General features: G+C 49.6%; 1 protein-coding gene across 1 annotated transcript in view; it reads right to left on the bottom strand.

Annotated features, from left to right (window-relative positions):
* The window catches only part of VDR (vitamin D receptor), a 55,699-nt gene extending 33,594 nt beyond the window's left edge, over nucleotides 1-22,105 (bottom strand). The window contains exons 1-2 of the mRNA XM_037847280.1: nucleotides 22,053-22,105; nucleotides 900-979 (exon numbers count right to left, since the gene is read on the bottom strand). The gene's annotated coding sequence lies outside the window, so the exon portion shown is untranslated. The remainder of the gene's footprint in view (nucleotides 1-899; nucleotides 980-22,052) is intronic.
* Between the last annotated feature and the right edge of the window lie 728 nt (nucleotides 22,106-22,833).

Raw genomic sequence — 22,833 nt, 5'->3', positions numbered from 1 at the left:
CCAGAGGTCCAATATAACTTTGGAATAATAGGAGAAACTATCTAAAATGCTTGTGGCTTAACCTCAGACTGGCTGAAATGGCGCAGCTCCGAAGCATCATTATATTGCTACTCAGAGTCTGGGTCATCCAGACTCCCAAACATTCAGTGGATGTGGTAGGGGAAAGAGAAATCAAATGAGGGTGGTGAGGAATACCAGTCAATCAGCCCAATTAGTTTTCAGCATCCCATGGTCTCAGTTGAGATGTTATGATGCAAAAGAGTTGGAAAAGCACAATTCCACAGTGCAGCAACAATGCAGTCTTGCAAGGGGGTGAGGTATTGCCCCAAGGGCAGGAAGTCTCCTGGACTTGGGGGGACGGGGACCCAGGCACTCAGTTATGCTGGACAGAAAGGCTGGGTCTGGCAGCCAGAGGTCCATAGTGAACAGGTCCATTTTAGGGAGTGGAGAGAAGATCCAGCCCTGCTTGGGATTATTTGCTCCTACCAAGAAGCCAGGGCCCAGAACCAGAGTCCAGATGTGGGAAAAGAGGTCCAGGAATCTATGACCTGAGAGCTGCAAGTCCCAAGAATGACACGACAGAGACTGGAGGGCAGGAAAGAGAGAGAGGAGCCAAGAGCTGAGTAGGAAACATAGAGTCTTCTCCAAAAGGACATACATGCTGGACGATCCCTGGAGTCCTGGCCTGGGAGTCAGCAAGCCCCTCTCTGAGACCCTTCTGAGCATCCCTCACATACCCCTCCCAGCCCCTGACCCATCCTCTCTCCCAGTCCCCATCCTAGCTGTTCTCCCAGCCCCCCTCCCAGCCCCTCTCTCAGCCCTCTTCTCTCCCCCTGTCCACCTCCACCCCTTGAAAACAGAAAACCAAGGGGCCTGGCAGCTGATGAGGAAACACCCACCTGAAGGCAGGGAGGGCAGTAAGTCAAGCCCAGCAATGCCCTTCTATAAGGTCTCACAGGAACTTCAAACCAAAAAGATTCTGAAATGAAGAAGGGGCAGGTTTTATTTAAAGCACAGCACTAACCTCATAGCAATTCTCCAACAGGCTGGTACAAGAATCTCTTTCTAGGGACTGAAGGGCCCCAGATCAGGGACTGAAAACTTGACAGAAGTGGCTAGTTGGGAGCAGACGTGACATGTCATCTCCAGCAGGGGTGAGAGGGTGGGAGCTGGCAGCAGCCAGAAATGGCCCTCCCGGAGGCGGGGAGGAGCAAGAAGCAGTGGGAAGGGGGTGGGGGTGGGCAGTAACCGGCACATGGGCAAATGGAAGCAGCCTCCCTGCTATAAGTTCTTCTCCCCCTCTCATGGCAGAGGGTACCAGGGGACAGGAAGGCCCCACCCCCAGATTTTAGAGATGCTCAGAGGAGCCAAGCCTGAGGGTAGCTGCCCCAGGAGTAAGAACTGAGGAGCCTCAGAGGAGCCAGGAATGAAGTGGGTTAGGACAGCAGCCCCAGGCCCTGGCATCTGGGATGGCGTCAAAGACATGTCTGGGATGTCCTGTCTGAGGAGACTGGGTGTAGGCGGAGCAGGTGCTGCAGGGGTTAAATACAGCAACTCACCGCTTTCAAACAGGATGTTTTCTGCCACTTTTAGCTCTTCCCCAGACATGCTCACCCCCCACCCCCGCCCCAGCCTCAGTGAGGGCTGCAGTGGGGCTGACTCTGGCGCCCACTGGGTCTCAGTCACACGATGGTCACCAAGGTGGGGCTGGCCGAAGGTTGCCCTCCCCCTTCTGCCCACACCCGCCCCAGCTTGTCCATCCACCAAGGGACAGGCTAGAGACACACACATGCACACACACACATACACACATACACACTTCTTCCTTTCGCTGACACCAACAAGAAGATGACTGGAAGATACATACGTGAGTGCCTGACCCTGATCCCCTGCAAAGACTTTTTTTAAAATTAAATTCAGTTTTATTGAGACATATTCACCTACCATACAGTCATCCATGGAGTACAATCAACTGTTCATAGTATCATCATATAATTGTACATTCATCATCCCAATCTATTTTTGAACATTTTCCTTACACCAGAAATAAGAATAAAAATAAAAAATGAAAGTAAAAAAGAACACCCAAACCAACCTCCCATCCCATTCTATTTTTCATTTAGTTTTTGTCCCCATTTTTTCTACTCATCCATCCACACACTGAATAAAGGGAGTGTGATCCACAGGGTTTTCACAATCACACTGTCCCCCCTTGTAAGCAACATTGTTATACAATCGTCTTCAAGAGTCAAGGCTACTGGGTTGGAGTTTGATAGTTTCAGGAATTTATTTCTAGCTATTCCAATACATTAAAAACTAAAAAGGGTTATCTATATAGTGTGTAAGAGTGCCGACCAGAGTGATCTCTTGACTCCATTTGAAATCTCTCAGCCACTGAAACTTCATTTTGTTTCATTTTGCATCCTCCTTTTGATCAAGAAGATGTTCTCAATCCCACAATGCCAGGTCCATATTCATCCTTGGGAGTCATATCCTGTGTTTCCAGGGAGATTTACACCTCTGGGAGTTAGATCCCATGTGTGGGGCAGGGCAGTGAGTTCACCTGCCGAATTGGGTTAGCTAGACAGAGAGGGCCACATCTGAGCAACAAAGAGGTACTTGGGGAGACTCAGGCACAATTATAAGCAGGTTTAGCCTCTCCTTCCCTGCAAAGACTTTTAAGCCAAACCCCAGATGGGGCAGGTCCAGACTCCTGGACTTGGTTTCTCTTCAGAGATGTCAGCCTCCTGGGGGTCTTATCAGCAGGGAAGGGCCCCAGCCCTAGAAGTGCCAGCCCACAGAGCCCAGTGGCCACCCCGCGGGTACCACCAATCCCCAAACAAGGCCCCTCATGGACACTCAAGGAAAACACTGATAGACAATGAGCAGATAATGAGCTCCGAATGAGACCTGAGCTAGGCTGGCCCGTTCCCAAGGACCATGGGGGAAGGCATACCTGCTGGGGACAGACATATTGACACTTAGCCCATATTATCACATTACCCCATTCAGGCTCTCCTCGGTCTCCTGTGTTTGTACTGCCCAAGTCCCACCAGCTGACCACACTCTTCTGGATTGTATCCCACGGCCTCATCGACTCCCCAGGCTCCTGCCTGATCCTTAGGGTAGCTCAGGTGAGGGTGGAGTGGGTACAGAAAGGACCACTGCTTTCCTGACCTCAATCCCATAGGCTTTCAGAGGTCAGAGGTGAGATTCAGGTAGACAACCATCCTTGAACTCAGGGGAAAAGAGCCCATAGAGTATCTACAATGGGCCAGACCTGCTAAGTTCTATGCACGTTGTTTCATTAAATCCTCACATCAGCCCTGTGAGGTGGAGAATAGTCCACTTTCACAGATGGCAAAACCAAAGTCCAGAGCAGTCTGAGCAACCTTCCCAAGGTCCCACAGTGAGGCAGGTGTAGTGCCAGGAGCCGAGCAAGGCCTGGCTGAGTGCAAGGCCCAAGTGCGTCCATTGTCTCCTGCTCCTCCTCCCATTCCCAGTGATAACATCAGAGCAGACGCTTATTACTATGTTCTAGGCCCTGCTCCAAGTTCTTCATGCATGCTCATTTAATCCTCACAACAACCTCACGAGGTGGGCACTGTTATTATCCCTACTTTAGGGATGGGGAAACTAAGGCACAGAGAAAACGACTGTCTTTGGAGCCAGGATTTGAACCCAGGCAGCTTAGCCCCGAGTCTCTGCTCTGCTTCCTTTCCTAAGGGAAATACTTCAGTCACCTCCTCAGCCCCAAGCCCTAGCTGCCCTTCACTCCCACTAAGTCAGAGAGAAATATAGAGGGCAAGCTCCAGATCATGAGGGAAGAACTTCACAGTGCTTCCCCTTCCAAGGACCCCAAGTTAGGAGAGGGCATGCCCCAGCCAGGCTCCCCTTTCTGCAGCCAGCCCCTCTCCTCCAGAAAAACCACAATCAGCACACCAGACTTCCCTCCCCATGACATTTTCACTACCAGATAGTCCTTTAGGTGAGGTCATCCTAGATTTAGCTTCTAGGCCCAAGTGCCCTCTCTGCATGGAAAATGGGTCAAAGACACAGGGTAAAACAGGGCAGGTGGAAAAAAACACTTAATTGCCTGGCTCCTTCGTCACGTCGTACAACACCCCCACTCCCACACTCCCCACAATTCATGATCTGAGTATACAGAACATCCCAATGCCTTTGCTGGGGCTGTTCCCAGAGAAACCCCCTCCTGACCCTGCTTCAGAAACTCCCAAACCCCTAGTGCGGAGCCATAGAGAAGCAGAGGGAGAGAGGTCAAATCTGTAAAAAGCCCCTGGCATCTATTCACCCAGGGTCTCCATCCCACATTAAAACCTCCACCCGACCCAGACCTCAGCCCTGACATTGCCTCAGCAAGAAATGACAAGATAATGTATTTCCTTCCAGTCATCAAAGCCACAGCTTCCACTGTCTCTCCTACGTGTCTGCCTGCCACCTGCAGAACAGACCCCATGTTCTAGCAGCTTCTGCTGAACAGGCAACTCCAGACAGAGAAGGACTCACTTTGGACCAACAATCTGGTGGGGATGGTGGTAGTGGTGTGTCCTGGGCAGAGGCCTGGGAATATAAGGATAAAGATCCTCCTTGGCTCAGTTCAACCATACCACATGCACTGGACCCTCCCGAGGGCGATAAATCTGTGACTCTGAGGAGGACGAAGTGGTAGACGAGTGATCTGACCTGTAAGGTCTTTTCCAGCTCTGAAAACATGCAACTCCAAGACAGCAATTCCCATCACCATGTGGCCTCAAAACTATTCAGGAGATGATTCACTCCCTGAGCTTTCTCCCTGACCACCTCCCTGCCAGTAACCAGATGAGCCCCAAACATACAGAGACATGCTAATGAGCAGGAAAGGTGTGAATGAATTGGCACCCAACGAATCCCACTGTAGAATGGGTCCCAGGAGAGGAGCCCTTGCTCAGCCAGGCTGTGACCTGGAGTGATCAAAACTGAATCTTCTAACTGTTGACATCAGCTGGATGCTCCCACTCATTCCTTCTAGAAGAAAGGAGAAAATTCTTCTTCCTAAAATTGGCACATATAGAGTCAACCATATGCAGGGCTCTCTCTGTGTATATGCCAGCCACAATTGCACGTGTGCTTGTGCGTGCATGCCCGTTCCTTGCTGTTTTTCATTTCATCGTCCTGTCAACGCTGCCCATAGAATTGAACACTGCATGACTTCCCTCACTTTTTAGTTATCCTCTCTTTATTCTAGTATAACCTGGGCATGGGCAATACCATGGCCAGCTAAGTTGATGCCAGCTCTTCCTTCTCCACCATCCCCAACATACACCCACATTTTTTTCGAGAACCCTCTCAGCATTACCTCCCAGAAAAAGCTGAGGGAAAATAGAGTGAAAATGAGAGGAAGGGGAGGGGAACATGTGCTGTATAAAACAGAACTTTTCAGAGCTGTTTTTGCCCTATAGTCTCCCAACTCTTCTACACCCATATATTTTAAATGCTGGATGAGAACAGTTTGAAATTATTTCCTAGAGTATGCTGTCCAAAGAAAAATCCAATAGATACCAGTCATCTCAGAAAATCTCAAGATTGGAAGGAAACTTATCACCTATTCCAACCTCTTAAATCCATTCTATAATATTTGAGCCAAACAGTTTTCTAGCCTGAACTTAAATATTTTTACTGATGGAGAATTATCTCTCAAGGCAACCCACCCTTTTTGGACGACCACTATGCTTAGAAAGTTCTTCATTATGCACAGAGGAAATCAGTCCCCTGCAGCTTTCATTTACTGATCCTAGACCAGCTCTTTACAGCCATATAAGTTCTATAAGAATAAGCCAACTGGACCATCCTAGCAGGGTCTCTGGAGAGAGGGGACAGGAGGGCTACCACTGGGCAAATTAGAGGGAGCCCATTCCTCAAGACATTTTACTTCCATGTGTGGGAAAACTGTCATAAAAATATAAAAATCTATAATGTTTATGATGTGAATAAGGTTTCAGGGGAGAAGCAGAGGAAGATATCCTGGCTTACATTTAACTTTGATTCAGACCTCATGAGTTTCCAATATATAATCATAATTTCCATGAAGGCAGTAAACAAGGCTGTCAGTAAAGACAGAGTCTGTCTGGTCTTCACTGGAGAGAACAGTTTCTAGCCCATGGAAACAGTCCAGCGGAAGACAGCAAGTAGCTGAATCTGCCCCCCACCCAGCCCTGCCTGCCTTCTCTGTCTGCAGCGTGGTTGTTTCCAGGTGAAGGCTGGCTGCAAGCACTGCAGTTCCAAGAAAGCCTATTAGGTATACCGAACATATTTAACGACCAATTGAATGATGGGAAATTAAGCAGCTCATGGCCTAAGAGTTGCAGGAAGGAGTTTATCTGTGAAGGTGGTTCCTAATTAACCTTTATGGGAGCATAGATCATCTTTGAGAACCTAAGAAAAAGTCATGGACTGTCACCTCATATAATGCTGTGGGTCATTGTGTCACTCCGTAGAAACTAGACTGTGAACTCCCACTCTACAGAGTAGCCCTTCAAGGCTCTTTCTTGGATGACTGCCCTGTCACTATAGGGAGCCGAGCAGAAGCAAGAGGTGGAACGCACACGGCACCAGGCAGGGGGGCAGGAGATCTGTGGCTAACTTAGATACATGCCCACTTCTTATCTACACAATTACTCCCATAAGCCGTGTTTTTTCCAGTGGAAACTCTGCCCTCAGCTTTGTCAACAAGATTCCTGGGCTGATTATTGCTCTCCAGATAACAGGCAGGCTATGCCCACATCACAGCCAGAAAGTGTGGGCAGTGACGGTGGTCAGTGAAGCGTAGGGAACTGGCCCGTTCATAAGCTGGAATCCAATCCCTCTGGTTTTACAGCTGAAGAAACTGAGGCCATCAGAGGAGATGTGGATTGTCCAAGTCCATGTAGTGAGTCAGGGTACTTCACCACCTCCACCTTGGTCAAGTTTAGCCCAAGAACCCTAACCACCAGCCTGAGCAGATTGCAGGGGAAAGAGGATGGTGTGCAGAGAAATAGTCCATGGAGGGGGCAAATATTTCATTTCTTGGAGGAGGAGGATTGTGGAGAGGCCCCATAAGAGACCCTGATGCATACTGCAGTGGGACCACCCGACACTGACCCCATCCTTACAATCAGTGCCGAGAAACAGAAAGGTGGAGGAAGGTCAATCATTGACTCTTGTGTGACCAACTCAGCCCCTGTCCCTGGCCTCCATGGCCCAAGTAAATGGATAAGAGCTCAAGACAGTCAGGGAACATTTTAGAGAGAAGTGGGGTACACCTCATCTCTCCCCATTCTGGGTAGGTTTTCCTGGAATACTGGGATGGGAGTATCTGCCACAGGTAGAAGTTGGTGGAACAAGGAGTCTATTTGTCCAATGGCTCGGAGACCAAGAAGTAGAAACTGGGGCAGCCCGGAATACAGGGAGAGAGGGGTCAGCGTACCTTGGAAAGACCCCAACTACTTCTGTTGCTACATGGGATTTTCTCTGATTAAAAAAAAAAATGTGCAGGGGTGGGGGGAGCTTAGAACAATGGGACAGAGCTTTTTTCTTTCTCCCAGGGCACTCCAAGCCCAATTTACAGCCCTTCTGTGTGCCTCTACTGGGATTAAGCATCTTTTCAAATGCTGGGCTCCTCAGCGGGAGTCCACATAGATAGGCCCGAGTCCACTCTTGGCTTCGGCAGATTGCTTCGAGAACCCCCCACCCCAAGCCACCCTGGCCAGCATTCTTTTTGTTATTTTCCTTCTAGGACCAGTGAGATCTCCTAATCATTCAGACCCACTGTGAGGAGGGTCAGTATCTGAGCCCAAGGTCCTGCCAACTCCCAGATATTCCAGATCCTTGGCCAGCCTGGATCCATCACCTGACCACAGTCCAGCTTCCCCCAGAGCCCTTCCTGTTTCCTCATCTATAAATAGAGATATGATAGTACCTCAGTCATGGGGCTGTTGCAAGGAACAAATGAATTAATGGTTGCACAGCACTCATAAAGTGCCTGGCACTCCGTAAGCTTCATCCAAGTTAGCTGGCATTATCAGAGCTGTTACTGCTATTAGTATGGTCGCTGGAAAATCCAGGGCCTGGGAAATGAGAAGAACTGCCGGTCCCAGAGAGTGCTGTGGAGGGCAGGAAGTCTGCTCTTGGTCTCAGACACTCCTCCCCAAAAAATCATCGCCCTGAAAGCCACATTTCTGCTGAGCTGGAGAACGCTGACCACCCCACCCACAGTCTGTGGCTTCTAGAAATCTGGCTGTTCAGGGTGGGGTGAACTGGATCATTCAAATCTGTCCCCCAATGGGCAAAGAAGCTGAGATTCAGATCTGGGAGTTTCCTCCACAGAAAAGATAAGTCCCAGGGCTCCCATCTTGCCACGATGGCTCACCACTTCCACCATTATCCCCTTCCTCTCCCTCTTTGCCCAGAGCTATTCCACCTCCATCTCCCCGTCATCTAGTGCTTGTCCTATGTCACAGATCTGTTCACACCCTGGCAGAACCTGAAGTTTGGCAGTCTCACTGTTATCAGGGCAGGGGCAATTTCTCACCCCACTCCCACCCACCACCACATGCAGCAGAGGGCAGAGCACTGGGAAAGGCTGAGGCAGGTGCCAAGGGGCTGGAGCCAGGAGGTGGCAGGGTGGGCTGCAGCAGCCCTGGATGCAGGGGGGGTGGGCACTCTGTGGCCCCTTATACACTGGGCTGGCTCTGGCTCATTCACCTCTCCTGTGGAGTCTGTGTCCCAGATCTGAGATGGGCAGGGCTGGGAAAACTCTTGACCAGGCAGCTCCAGGCCCAGAAGGGACTGATTTACTCCAAGGCATCCTCTTCATCTTCTGGATTATTAGTGAGGGGTGGATGCTTCCCCTGTATTCCTAAGGCTTCTCAGGTCCTAGATCAGGCAGGGAGGCTACCATTCACTCTAGGTACTGCAGAAAGGCCAGGCAGCAGCAGTCACCCCAAGGTAACACTGGCTGTTCCCGTTTCTGACTAGAATGATTTTCTCCCTTTTAAAGAGCTTTTCCAGATCTTCTATTGGGCCAAGGCTCCAGCCATCCTTTTGTGTAGATTTCTCCAAGGAGATGCCCTTGAAGGGGCAGGGAGGCATTCTTTTCCTGGCCTCACACTGGTAGACACTGGTTGGTGACCCCTGCCTAGTTTTAAGCACCAACTACATGGCATGTACTGGAAGCTACAGAGATGCCATGTTGAACCAGACATGGACCCTGCCCTCTTGAAACTTGCGCTCTACTGGGGAAGACAAGCAGGAAACGGCAGCTCAGTACAATGAATGCTGTGACCCAGGTAAGCACAGGGCTGATGGGAACACGTAGGAGCACAGCTAACCTTGTCTTGACCAGGCAAAGGAGGCTCTTTAGAAGAGGTCACCTCTCAGCCGGGCCAGCAAGGATCCACAGAGTTTAACATGGCAGTGACAAAAGAGGTGAAGAGGGATCCAGGCAGAGAATACTACATGTGCAAAGGCTAGGAGGCAAGGGGGAAAGAGAGTATTTGACGCAGAGAAACTAGCTCAATATGGAGAGAGTGAGTGGGTGTCCGGAACAGATGAACCCACCAGTCACACTCATTTTAAAGACCTGTAGGGAGCATATTCCATTCTTTTTTACACCAAGTGCTTCTTCTGGTAAACCTACCAAGTACTGAGTACCAGGAATTTAAAAATTATTGCAATGGTATTTTGAAACTGATGACTTTCATATCCCATTCAGATTCTCATTGCAAACTGAATCAAACTTAAATGTTCTGAAGAAAACTAAAATGGGGCACAGACATTGGTTTATTGAGAAAGGGCCCCAGAGGTGAGGGGAGTGGCTCTCTGCTGCGGCACAGCCCAGGTTCCAGCTGCTGCAGCCCTCTGAGGGAGTCCTTTACCCTCGGAATTGGACCATCGCTAATTGAACTGGAAGGAAGAAATGGAGGAGAGAGTTCTGGTAAATTCAGCACAGCTGAATATGAAAAAATAGGATATTTTGTGCGAGAAGGCCAAAAGAAAGAACAAAAGTTTCAGAGAGAGACAGAGGTTGTGGGAAACTCAGCTGCTACATCCCCAGTTCAATCCTCTTCTAATTCATCAATCAGAGGGGTCGACATGGTTGCTGGGCACAGAGAGAGCTGAGTTACCAGACCGTCTACCTATCCCCAAATGTGCCTCCACCATTCTGCTTTGCCCACCCCCTCTCCCAGTAAATAAGGTCACTTCCTCGTTGCCAGGAATCACCCTAAGGAAGGGCATTAGGCACAAATACACCATGCTCCCAAACAACTTGCACCATGGACATACAAGGAAAGTCTCATATATACGTGGGAACAAGCCAAGCCATAGCCTGAGTCCAATGATCAGATTCTCTGCTACCTGACTTAACACAAGCCCAGCTTGACTCTAAGAGCTATAATTATTTTGAAGTTTCAGGCCGAAATGTCCTTATCCTTCTGGAGGATTCTTCCCCTGACCTACAAATTGCCCTAAACCACGAATCCTCTTAAACAATAATCCTCTGCCCCCTGGCCCATTGGCCATCTTCCTCTTCCTTGTTTGTCTTTGGTACCCAGGGGGCAAAGATGGAACAGATTTACTCCACAGAGTAGCTTTCAATGCTGCCTCAGGACAGAGGAGGAACTAAACCCAGGGTCTCTAGAGGAACAACTTCTTTCCCTTCTCAGCAGTCAGCTGTCTGCAGCCCCCCACCCCAAGGCTGCCCCAAGCTAGGCCTGCTGCCCACCTGGGGCTCTGTACAGGGATAACATACTTTCTACTTCCTTCATTCAACACTCTTCCTAGCAGAGGCAAAACATGCCTGGAAAAGGAACGCTATGGGCCAGCTTTAGAGCCTGGGCTCAGTTAAAGGAACTCTCTTACATTGGGTGGAGGCACGGCCATCAGGCCGCCCAATGGACGGCATTCTGGGGGAGGGAGTCAGTGGCTGCCATGCAGGTCACATCGTGCCTGGTTAACAGGGGCTGGCGGCTCTGAGACTGGGGCCCCAGAAGATCAGCTGTCCAAGAGCAGAGTGTGGCCCATGACTGCCCCTGGGGAAGAGGGGGTGGCACCTCCACCCACCACTTCCCCTTTACTCCCCACCCCTTACTTTTCCCAGAACTGCCCCTACCTGAAACAACTCTGCAATTCTTCAGTAACCCGGGATTGAAGTTTAACAGAGACAAAAATAATTCCCTTGAGTGAGCTATTTTCTGCCCAGCTTTCAGCATAATAGCTCAGAGTGAAAGGCTGTGGGGATAAACGTGTGGCATGGGCTGGGGGGAGGCTGGCCACAGGCCACCCGTCAGTTTAGGGCCCTCCGCAGGTCCACTCCACACACCCCCTCCAGCTGGGATTTTCAGAGAGGAAGAGAGCAAAGTCGGGGGCTTGGAACCTACCTTCTGCCCTGCCTGCTACCACCCACAGACTCAAGGTGGGGAGTGAGGGCAGCAGTTAGAGAAGGCCCTGGGTGCAGGGTGCCCCCCAAACACTGGGTTTCAATCCTCTGTGACTACTGCTCTCTCATAGAATGGAGAGAAGGAGAAGAAAACACTACCATTTTACCAACCCAAACACCCATCTGCCTGCCTCACAGGACTGTTGCATCAGCTGAGAAAAAAATAGTGTTACACAAATTGTTTTACTTACAGAAATACTAGCTGTTATTTTGCTTTTCTTCTCCCACATATTTAAGAGTAGAAGAAGAAATAAATTCAGGTAGAAAGTGAGGGGCTGGAAAAAATATTTCCAGGAATTATGAGGAACATGATCCCCTCTCAGCCAGTGAGGTCCCACACCCTGGGAGAGCCAAAAGCACAGGGTGGGTTTCACATAACACAGGCAAGCATCATTCGTTGCCCACCAACCCCAATCCAATCCAAAACCTTCCACTTTTTTTTTTTTTTTTTGGCCTAGAAACCCTTTCCTGGACTGTTAGTTTCCTTTTGATTTCCCTATTCACAACTTTTCTTTGAATGGGAAAAAATTTTCCTGTGGAAAAATGCCTGACTGGGAAGACAGAGGTAGAGAGAGAGAAAGAAGGAGGAAGGGAGGGAGGAAAATAGGGTAAGGGGTGGGGGGAACTCATTCATTGAATATCATTGGACTATTTGAAAGATTTCACTATATCTCACCAGAAGGAAACATTCTGCACTATTGGTTCTTATCAGATCCTGGGAGGAGGTACCCATAGAGTGATCTTTTATTCCTTTAATAAGGAATTCTATTTAAGCAAAAGCTTCCTTTGGTCCCACTCTATGTAACAGTCATGTGTTAAAAGAAAGAAACTGCCAGAAGACACACAGGGGCCTGCAAGCTAAACCTGGCCTAAAGAAGTGTTCTGTTTGCCGCCCCAAACCCCACTCCATCCCCACAGTGATTAAAATTTTTTTAATTAGTTGTCAATGTCTTAAGAATCAGGAGATACCACCTTTTTTCTTTTTTTTCCTTCTTAAATTTGGATATCCCTCTTCCTATGAAAACATTCTACTAATCTAACTGCCACACTGGGCTGCAGTTCCCAGCAGCAACACAGCCTGACTCAGGTGGGGCTGCCCCTCCAGACCAGGCCTGCAACCTCTGGGCCGTCCCATTGGGGTTTGCCTCCCGCCAGCCCCACTCACCCCCTGCCTGGCCCTGCCCCCCCACCCCCACCCCAGTCGACAGTTCAGGAAAGCACAGTTAAAGGACTGGGCTCTGAAGCCAGCCTGCCTGGGTTCAAACCCTTACCGGTTGTGTGACCAGAACTGACTACCTGAGCTCTCGAAGCTTCCGGTTCCTCCACTGTAAAATGAGAAAAGTAGCAATAGCTACCTCCTATGTCTGTGAGGGTTAAATGAGATAATGCATATAAAATACTTAGCAAAGTACCAGCACAGGGCATGGGATCAGTAAATGTTCATGGATGTCATTACATGTTGTTGGTCCAGTGACTGGACAGAATACATGTGAGGTGCAGCCCAGCTTTTTAAGAGGTCTTAACCACACAAAGCAATTGCCCTCCAACTCACCTTTCTAGCTCAGGGGACTGGGTCTCCTATAAGAACATATTTTCGTCCAATGAACATCTACTGAGCATATCTGTAACATGTTAGATATAGTGTTAAATGATGATACTCCAGGGATGGGACTCACAGCCTGTTCTTGGTGGGGAAATGGCCACTAAAGCAGATAGTCGCAGCACTATCACGGAAGTGTTCAGACAGGGGCAAGCACAAAGCTCTCCTGACCCAGCCCTGCCTGGACCATTCCAGGACCTTGGCATTCAAGGAAGAGCTGGGGAAGGGTCTGACCCTTTTCTCCCTCTTCTAGGCTCCAAGTCTTCCAGGGGATTTCCTAAGATGCACCCAACCGTGAATTAGCTCCACTTCACCTCTGAGTTTCCCAGGCTGTGTACTTGATTTCTCCCAGTGCACACAGGTTAACATGATTCCATTTCTACAAAGTCATTCAGATCTCAAACGGAGTTCATTATAATGGAATTTTACCTGAGGCAGCTCATCCCCCACTTCTTAACATCACAGCACCCAAGATGTTGGTGTTCTTGCCAAATAGGCTGGGCACAAATAACTTCCCACCCCTGGCAGAAGTCCGGAAATTCAGAGACTTTTGGAACAAAGAACTCTGCCCTGAAGGTGTTTTCCAGCATCTCCCTGGCCAGCCTGGAACTGCCCCAGTCACCTCCGCAGGCACCACCTGCTACTTCATTTCCAGCCCTCCTCAACAGGAAGGGGAGGGGACAAGACTGAGCCGAATGACCAGGACCCTGTGGAGAAAAGGCAGTGGACAAGTACAGAAGGGGACAGGCATTCTGGACTTAAAAACACCTTAGAAAGTTCTGATTCTGACTTCCTAGCTCAATGGCTTTGGGCAAGAAATGTGGCCTCTTAACTTTTTTGAACTTTGGTCTCTTCTTCTGTAAAATGGAGATTACATTACTTACTTCATAGGATTATGGAGCGGCATAAATGCGAAAATGAATGAAAAATATTTAACATGGTGCCTGGAACATAGTAAGTTATAATAACCATTGGCTATTATGGCTGTCTGCTGTTATATGATATGGTAGCCTCCCAAGGGCCAAAGTTTGGTGTAAAGAGAGATGCTGCGGTGGAGTCATGGGGATAGGGGGCAGAAGAACAGGTAGAACACAGCCACCGAGCCCAACTCCAGCCTGGTAGCCAAGGTGAGGCCCAGGGCAGAGGCGTTTGCTTGCCCTTGGAGCTGACAGGCACAGACTGGATGGGTAATTGCAGGGTTGAGGCCTGGAGTGGCCCATGCAACTGTCCAGGCAACCACATTCTTTTGTCCTGTGGGTGGCTGAGTGGGTGGGCAGCTGGCTGTATATGTGGCTACCAGAATACTGGATATGTCTAGCACCCCTTTTCCCCAGCACCCCCAGGCAGAGTGTACAACCATGGAAGGGGAAGGGATGCTGTGCAGGCAATTTGTTCCTTCCCGTATGGCTCCTTCTCCTCTGTTGCTTCTAACCAAACCCTCCAGCCACCTATTGCTTCTGAGACGGAACAAGTCAGAAGGCCAAAGAAACCTGGACAAGCTCAGAACAGCTAGCTGGTCAGTAGAGATTATTAAATCTCAGTCCACCTCAACTGTAGCCCTGAAATGATCGAGAAGCCCTGGACAGATGCAAATCACTGGCCCCAGCCCATAGGCTTTTTCTAGCCAGCACACACATGATTGTGATACTTCCATAACCTTTTCTCAAAACTGATGCCCACCTTTTGGATCACACTCCCTTTATCTAGTGTATGGATGGATGAGTAGAAAGATAGGGACAAAAACTAAATGAAAAATAGGGCAGGATGGGGGGGGATGATTTGGGTGTTCTTTTTTATTTTTATTTTTTATTCTTATTCTGATTCTTTCTGATGTAAGGAAAATGTTCAGAAATAGATTTGGTGATGAATGCATAACTATATGATCGTACTGTGAACAGTTGTACACCGTGCATGATTGTATGGTATGTGAATATATTTCAATAAAACTGAATTTAATTAAAAAAATTGATGCCCAAGGAAAATAAACATCCCTCCTAATCCCCTTGACCAAAATGCCATTTATTAGGCATTAACTGAGCACCCAGTATATGCTCAGCACTGACACCAGACTCCTGGCTGAACTGAAGACCAAATGCTGGTGAAGAGAAGAAGCCACGGAGCCCTCACCCACTGCGGGGGGATGCCTGGAGAGGAGGGGCTTCACCTGCACCTGGAGGCCAGCACGGGGCTCTCAGCATCAGGCTGCGGCATGTACAGGGCCTGTCCCCACCTGTGCACCGTGCATTGGGCAGGCACACTGCATACACCAGAAATCAGTTCCCGAGTTCCAGGACAGCACGATTATTACAGCTTAAAGAGACTTCAGAAGCTCATCTATACAACTTTTTCCTTTAGGATGAAGTCAGTATCAAGTGTTGGAAAGGATGAGGAACAATGGGAACTTTCATCCTCTGCTGAAAGAAGTGTGTTTTGGTATAACTACTGTGGAAAACAGTTTGGCATTATATAATGATACTGAACATGGAATTTCCCATGACCCAGCAATTCCAATATCCCTTAGAGATACTCCTACACATGTGCATCAGGAAACATGTACAAAATATTCCTAGCTGCATTGTTCATAGTAGCTCCAAAACGGAAACAAGCAAATGTCCATCACCAACAGGGAAGATAAACACACTGTGGTGTATTCTTACAATGGAATATTATGCAATAGTGAAAACCAATGAACTACAGCTATGTGCAGCTACATGGATGAATCTCAGAAACATGATACTGAGTAAAGGAAGCACATCACAGAGAACAGGAACATACGTAAACTTCAAAGACATACAAAACTAAACAATGCACTGTTCGCAAAAACATACATAAGTGGTAACTTATCAAGAAAAGCAAGGAAATAATTAACCACAATTCAAGATATTAGTTGCCTTGGGGTGGGGGGTAGAGGGTGAGGAAGGGAGATACAATTAAGGAAAGGCAAAGGGGGCTTTTAAGGTACTGCAAATGTTCCATTCCTAATTTAGGTGGTGGATATATTATTCTTTAGTCTGTCCATGAGTATATTATATACTCTAATGTGTATGATATATTTCACAATTAAAATTTTTTAAAAAATAAGTAAAATGAATTGAAGAACCTGAGTCCCAGAGAGGTTTGGTTACTTTCCCAAGGCCATCGGCTAACAAATGTTACCAAATCTGAGTTTAGTGCTGAGTGCCAGGACAGCCATTCCTGGGCTCAAAGGAGGCCTCTCACAATGACAGGTTTCTGGGCCAGTAAGTTTGAAAACAGTTGCAAGAGTTTTTTCTTTCCCATCCCTCTCTCCCTCCCTACCTCCATCCCTTCCTTTTTTTTTCCCCCACTGTTACATCCCTGTGTCTTGAATAGTGCCTGGCACATAGTAGGCCTTTGGTAAATATCTGTTGGATGACTGTCTGCATATGCCTTTTGAAGGTCTACTTTGTTCCAGGTACTTGACTTACGTCATCTCTTATCCTCGCACAACCTTATAAAGGAACCATTATCCCCAGTTTATCAATAAATAAATTGAGTTTCAGAGAGGTTCAGAAATTTGCCCAAGGTCACAAGCTAGAAAGTGACAGAGCCAGGATTTGAAACCAAGTGTGTCTAATTCAAACCCTCTGTTTCTCCCCTTCCACCAGGCTGTTAGCCAGCTTCTAACAGCAATATCTGAAATGTCAGTCATATACCTAAGGAACCCTGAAAACTACAGCTGGGGGAGGTGGGTGGTGGGCAGGCTGAACATTTTCTCCTCCCTCTACGTCTTTCTCTAGGTCCTGGTATGTAGAGTGGCTTGAGTGGTTTGGCCCAGCAGCAGCAATAGTATAGATGGGCTAACTTGCAATCGTGGGCATATTACATCACCTCTTTAAAACTTATTTTCTCCAACTACATGATGGAGAGAACAATCATACTTACCCCAAAGAGAAGCCGTGAGGATGAAATGAGAGAAGGAAGTGACCGGCCTGGCATGAGGCTGTCAGAGGAGGCTAGAGTCCATTTCTCCCTCTAGGTGGGCTATGCTCAGGGTCACCATGGACCAGGAACAGGAAAAGGTAAGCAAGGTGAGAAGAGCACCCAGCTGGCCAACAAGGCAATGGTCTTTTTGTACCTCATTGAGCTTAGCACACAGTAGATTTATCAATAAAGCAGCTTGTTTGAAACTGAAAGTGTCTCTTATTTGCCTTCCTGGCCATTCAAATCTCAGCAGATTCCACACAATCTCTCTGCACAGTGCTACCTCTTCTGGGTCCTTGCTTGCTGGTTTTAACCTGAGCCAGGTACCCAAGACTGCCAAAGAGGTGCTGAGCTTGGATGGTGGTGACAAAGTGAGCCTCCCTGCGAGAGGCCACTGTCCCCAGGGTAACCTTTGTGCAAGCCAAGCTAGCTCCCAGGTCAACTTGTTCAAACTAGTTAGTAAATCTAACCTGGCCACACACAAACATTTACTGCAGGCTTATTATGTGCAGGACATGGCACTAAATGCCCTGTGGCTGTCCCATGAACGCAAAGGCGCAGAGTTCCACGGAGGTTAAGAGCATGGGGTTTGGAGTCAGACAGACTTGTGTGTGAGTCCCAGCTCAAACTTATTAGCTGTGTCATCTTGGGCACATTGCTTAACCTCACTAAGCCTCAGTTTCCCCATTTGTGAAATGGACATAATAGCAGTTCCTACCTCCCAGTCAGCTGGTCAGGTCAGAAGCAATTAGCACAGCTCCTGGTACACAGTGAAAACTTCATGAGTAGCTGCTCCTGGAGCTACCACTTTGGGGCCAGCAGGTGGCACACATTGGATGTGTCATCTGCAAAGCCATGGGCCTCATGGGTGCCCCACAGTGACGGGAATTTCACACCTTGCATAATACCTCAAAGCTTCAACATGGAATCAGAAGGCCGGTGAGAGGAAGCAGCTTCCCAGGAACTGATGGCTGGGTCCTCCCTAAACTCCACTTTCCCACTGGTGCATCTGCCCACACCCTGCTAAGGACCAGGACTCTCCCCTATGCAGAATGAGGACTTTGTGTGGCATCCAGTTCTGGGAACACTGCTTAGTCTATTCCTAGGCACGGGACCTGCAGGGCGGGTTTGCAAAAGCATGACACACACTCAGGCTTCCAGAGCACCTACGACTTCTGCCTCTCACTCCTGCCATTTACCAAGCAAGTCACCCCTTCCTCCTGCAACTGGCCCAGGGGTCTCCACCTCTTTCTCCCCATATGTTGCTTCAAAGAGTGGGACTTCCCAAGAGGTCTTCACTTGCCCTTTTCACCTGTCAGTGATAAAAACTACTTCCTTCCTGCGAAGTGGCTGAGAGTGACTAGGCAGTCATCAAGAGGCTCTACGGTCTCTGGCTCTCTGCCCCAATCACTTGCACACTGGACCTCTGGGGACTCTCCAGGGAGCCAGTCCTGAGCATCTGGACCCTGGGGCCCAAGGACTCAGAAGGAAGGGCAGTTTCTCTTCCACATGCCATGACAGCAGGATGCAGCCACTGCCACCAACGCCTATACTTTGGATTGAGCAAGAACAGTCTGTCCACACCCTGGACCATTTCCCCAATAGTTAGACCAGATCTGAGAATTGAACTCTAGTTTCCAAGGGAACTGACTCCATCTCCTTCTAAGCAGTTTCTGTTGGCTCTGGCTTACCATTTCCCTGGCTCCTGATTATACCTGACCTGTGCCCTTTATCTACCTGGGCAAGGTTTGTTTGCCTGGTTGTTTACCCGCTTTAGAGCTGGACTTCCCTGTGGGGTGGCATGGCCCTCAGAGGTCTGGAGAGCTGGATGGACAAAATGAAGAGGCTACAGATATGGGGGAAGAGGGAAGAGGAAGCATGAAGTTGTCTTGGCCCCATTAAAATCCCAATCGCCCTAGGGGTAGCTGGAGGGAAGCTGGCAGACCTTCTATTCCCTGTCTAAAGTAGGGGTGTGGCAGGAAAACCAAAGGTGAGGCTAGTCACAAGTCAAGGGTGAAGGGAAGTCACATGAACAGGCTGGACCTGTGTCCTGGGAGAGCGTGGCTGTGAACACCGTGACCCTCAGGAAGAAGACTAGTGTTGGCTGATAATACCAGGGAGTAGGCCAGGGCGTCAGGGCTGCCCTTCAAATTAGCGCCCCATCTACCCCTCATCCCTGTAGCCTCTGCTGTGTCTGCAGGGGTGTTCACTAGGGCCCTCTGTCCCTGGGGTCCAACATTCCAGTTTTCCCCAGACACTTTTAGTTTATGTTTACTGTTCTGGCATAACTGTTCACAGCACCCCTTTCACTCTAAAAAGTATCCCAGTTTGCACAATAAATTAGAGTCACTCTCAACCCCATACTGGAGGGCACTGACATGGGAGAGGGTTAAGGGGAAATCAGGGAGAGATGTAACTAGAAGTGGGTCTTTGTGATCCAGAGAAATACCCAGGCAGACTTCAATCCAGTTGGAGCCTTTCAGAACCAAACAGAAGTGGCAGGAAAGATTATCACCCACCATGGAGTTCAGACTGCATTGGGGGCAGAAGAGGTGAGTTTTCTTTCTGCCAATCAATCAGAGGGCCTAGCACTATGCTGGCACACAGAAGGCATCTAAGCAAATCCTGTCATTTCCTTACTTCCTTCTACCTGCATCCAAAATCAACTTGGAAAGTTGGAGCCCTATAACTCCCCCTGTTCATTAGTGAGGAGAACACAAATTGGAATGTCATACCAGGTTAGACTTCCAAGTTCACATGACTTCAGCTCTCCTACCTCCAGATCCCAACTGCTGGGCAATAGACTACAGCAGATTTCTAGCAGAGGTTCCAGAAGCAGATGTCTGCCAGGCTGATCCCCATCTGGGGTAAAGAAGCAAACAATGGGAACTCCACTCACTCTCCCATCTGGGATAACTACCTGGTTCAGACCATCCCCTAAACATGAAAGACTGGCTTAGGACTCTGACTTTGGACACTGGCTATTTGTTATTGGGAGGAGGGGCAGAGGTGGAATCCAAGAGATCCTCTTGGAGCTTCCTCTGGGACTCAGTCCCAAAAGGAGATCAGTTCTGAGGTCAAATAGGGGAAGGAGACAGAGAAACCATAAACACAAATAACCAGAGCACCACAACATAACCTGGACCTTCCACAGTATTTGAACAAGGTGATGAGCTTGGCTGAAGAGAAATGAGGGGTCTCCCTTTCCCTTCTTTCTTACCCCACTCTCCAGTCCCTCCTTTAGCTTGGTCAGGGCCCAAGTCATGGCCAATCAGGGACCAGCCAAACCATAAGCTGTGGACTCAGTCAGAGCACAGACAGTGAATTCCCCAGCTTTTTGCAATTTGAGTCAGCCCCTGGTTGGCTTCTGTGAATTCTTCTGATGGATCCAGAGAGACTCCTGAGTGGAGTCAATAGACTCTGGGGCCTATATTTCTGCTCAAGGATCTCTAACACCAAAACAAAAACCAGAAAGAAGTTTGCAGTCTTACTACTTCCCAGTCTTGCTGCATGCCAGTTCCAACAATATTCCAGAAAGATCCATAATCTCCTCTAGCACTTGGACAGGGAGGGGATGGGTGGGTGGGTGGGGGGTGTTCTCCATCAACCAACACTCTTGGGTCACAAAGTTGTGGCCCCAGTGTCCAGATAACCCATCTCCACCTCATCAAACCATACCAACTCCCTGGCCTGTGTCAAAGCCTTCTTTGCCAACACCATGCCTTCCCTGGTCTCAGAACCTTCCAACTGCCTCTGTACACCCATCTTACCAGTAGGGAAGGGCAACTAATGAGACCAATAGGCAGAAATGGAAAGAGGGGGCTGGAAGAGTCTGCAGATGACTGAGATGGACCTCCCGATCCTGGGAGAAGGATAAGAGACATGGATTTACCACAAAACCACAATACCTTCGCAATCAGCTCCTTCTGGAATCAGAACATCCGGTAGTCATTGCTGCATTGGGTGTCTGAACCCCTGCCCTCTTTGGGAGCAGCCACCGCTAGCAGGGAGCTGGAGCAGAGCTGAACTCTGCCCAGGAGAGCTTCTGCAATGCTCTGAAAATGCCTGCCCAACTGCTTGCCTGGGCTCTGGCCCCTCTGGCTGCAACTGAGCCCAGACAGGAGCTGACTCACTCACCGCATGGAGGAGGAGGAAGAAGAGGAGGAGGAAAAGGAGGAGGAGGAGGAACGGGAAGGGCCAGGGCTGGGTGACCCAGGGATCTCCAGCCCAGGCAGCCTGGATCTCAGCCTCAGTGGTCCTTGGGGGGCATAAAGGGGAAAGGGGGCTGCTGCCCACTGCCCACTGGAGACTACACACTACTTCCTGGCATGTACTTCCCCTGAAGCTTCCTCACCCACCACCCACAGACACCTGGCGCCACACCTCCTCCAAACAGAAACTACTCCCTGAGCCCCCTCCTCACCTACATGCTTGCCCCTGAGAGCCTATCCCTCACCCGTGGACAGGCTCTCCTGAGAAAATTAACACAGTACCCTAAGGCCAATTAGGTCTAAAATCATTGGTGGTTAAAAAAAAAAAAAAAAGAGGCAAGTAAAGAAACCTTACTTAAAAGACACAACTCCACCAGTACAGGTGACCACACGTGGGCCCTACAAGATAATAAATAAGGCTACACACTCCACCCCCAAAAGACAGCACCATCCCTAGCCAATCGCTCCCGTTCTTATTCCTCCACTTCGTGCCAAGGCGCCCCGACAGAGGAAGGAAACAATTTTTCTTGTTGCCCAAGTGTTGAACACTGTGCTAGCGGAGCATTTCTGCATTAAGCTAACCGAGCACCCAGGAGGTCACCGCTCCCCTCGCTAGCCTGACACAAACTTGAGTTCTTTCTCAGAGCCCAGTGCCTCCTCAGTGCCCCAACCTCATGGCACCCCGGCTCTCCGTCTCCAAGTTTTCCCCTGTGAGTTAGACTCTAGTGCATGCACCCGGGTACTCAGGCCCCGGTACCCCGACACCCCCACCCCGGGCCTGATCCCTAGCCTGGGATCCCCTTCCGGGCTGCTCCGGAGTCCGCACCTGGTTCCGCGGGTAGACACGCTGGTCCGCGCTCCCAGCGCCTGGAGATCGGCTGCTGCCTTTTGACAGGCAGAAACAGCCCAGCACCTGGCCCCGCCCCTCTCCTCTGCCCCGCCCCTAGGCCCACCCCGTGCCTTGGCCCCGCCCATGGGTCCCGTCCTCTCCTGCCAGTAGCTCCATCCACGCTGCAACCATCTTGACTTGGAATCAACCACTGCACTGTTACCTTGGAGACTTTGCCTCATGTAATCCTCCACGACTGCTGTCCCTAGAGCAAGGCATGCTTTCCCCTTCTGTGCATGGGACAGTTTTCGATAACTGTGAGTGTGCAGATCCACGCTCCTGCCTTCCAAAATCTGTGATGCATTACTCCCCACCCCAGGTGCCGTGGTTCTGCCCAGCCTGCCGCCGCCGCCTCTTCCAGGTGCGTCACCTCCACCTGGGCTGACACGGGCAAGACTTCTCCGGCGTCCACCCGGCGCTGGGCGGGGGGCGGGGCGCCTGCCGACGGGCGCTAACCGCTCTCTCTGAGGTCGTGGAAAATCCGAGGCGCAGCTCGCCGTCGTGTTACTTCTGCCGAGTCCCGGGGAACTGAGCCCGAAACCACACGCTATGATAAAAAGAGTAAACGGGGCCGAAGTGGAGCCTGGAGTTGCAGCATCGCCCCCACCCCATGTTCACTAGGCAGAGACCACGACTGAACAGGTTCCCGGTCCTTGGCGAATCTCGTCCAAGCTGGTTTAGTGTCAGCTTCTCTGGCCCCTGGTCCCCAGTTCGCCCT

Source organism: Choloepus didactylus, chromosome 8 (genome assembly GCF_015220235.1).
Source record: "Choloepus didactylus isolate mChoDid1 chromosome 8, mChoDid1.pri, whole genome shotgun sequence".
Lineage (NCBI taxonomy): Eukaryota > Metazoa > Chordata > Mammalia > Pilosa > Megalonychidae > Choloepus > Choloepus didactylus.
This window is presented reverse-complemented; position numbering and strand designations above follow the sequence as displayed.